Source organism: Orycteropus afer, unplaced genomic scaffold (genome assembly GCF_000298275.1).
Source record: "Orycteropus afer afer isolate SDZICR_OR568_19922 unplaced genomic scaffold, OryAfe1.0 scaffold00130, whole genome shotgun sequence".
NCBI lineage: Eukaryota > Metazoa > Chordata > Mammalia > Tubulidentata > Orycteropodidae > Orycteropus > Orycteropus afer.
The window spans coordinates 3,498,480-3,499,254 of NW_006921717.1; positions in this window are offsets into that span (position 1 = coordinate 3,498,480).

A 775-nucleotide genomic window follows, 5' to 3' on the forward strand; every position below is an offset into this window, starting at 1 on the left:
AGTGGGCCGGGAGCAAGAGGCAGAGCTGAAGCCCAAGGTCAAGGGCCCTTCACGCAGCCCCTAGAGCTTGGCACTTGGAACTCAGACTTCTAGCCTCCCGAACTGTAAGAGAATAAAGTCCTGTTTGTTAAGGCCATCCCATTTGTGGTATATTCTTGTCAGAGCAGCACTAGGCAACCAAAACACCTTCCTAAATACCACTTTGTAAAATATAAATATAACACACAGATCTTCATAGATAAATAAAAACATCAAACATAACAAAATTCGTATTTGCTGTTGTTTTGTGTATTTGTTTAAATTTTTATTTGCTTTCATTAAAAAATTGGTAGTATATTTATATGGCTCCAAATTTAAAAGCTACAAAAGGAAGTTTAATCTCCTACCTCTTCTGTAAAAGCAACCAATATGACCCATTTCTTAGGCATGTTTACAAAGATCTTCTTTTATACACATGCAGATGTGTCCATTTATTCTCATTTCAATCCCTTTTGATTTTCACATAAAATGGTAGCATATACACACTATTCTGCGTTTGCTTTTTGTACTCATTTTGGATTTTTTTTCCTGTATTTATTTTATTTTTTAACTTTTTATTGTGATTGAAACATCTCGATGGGTAGTCTGTCAATTCCTGGAGCCTTGTTTTTCACCAACTCCTTCAGTGGTCTTTGACTCCTTCCTTCAATACCACTGGTTCTTGATCATATACCAGCTCCTAAAACAGTTGAACATCGACCAATTCTTTATATAAAACTTTCTCTGTTCAAATCAC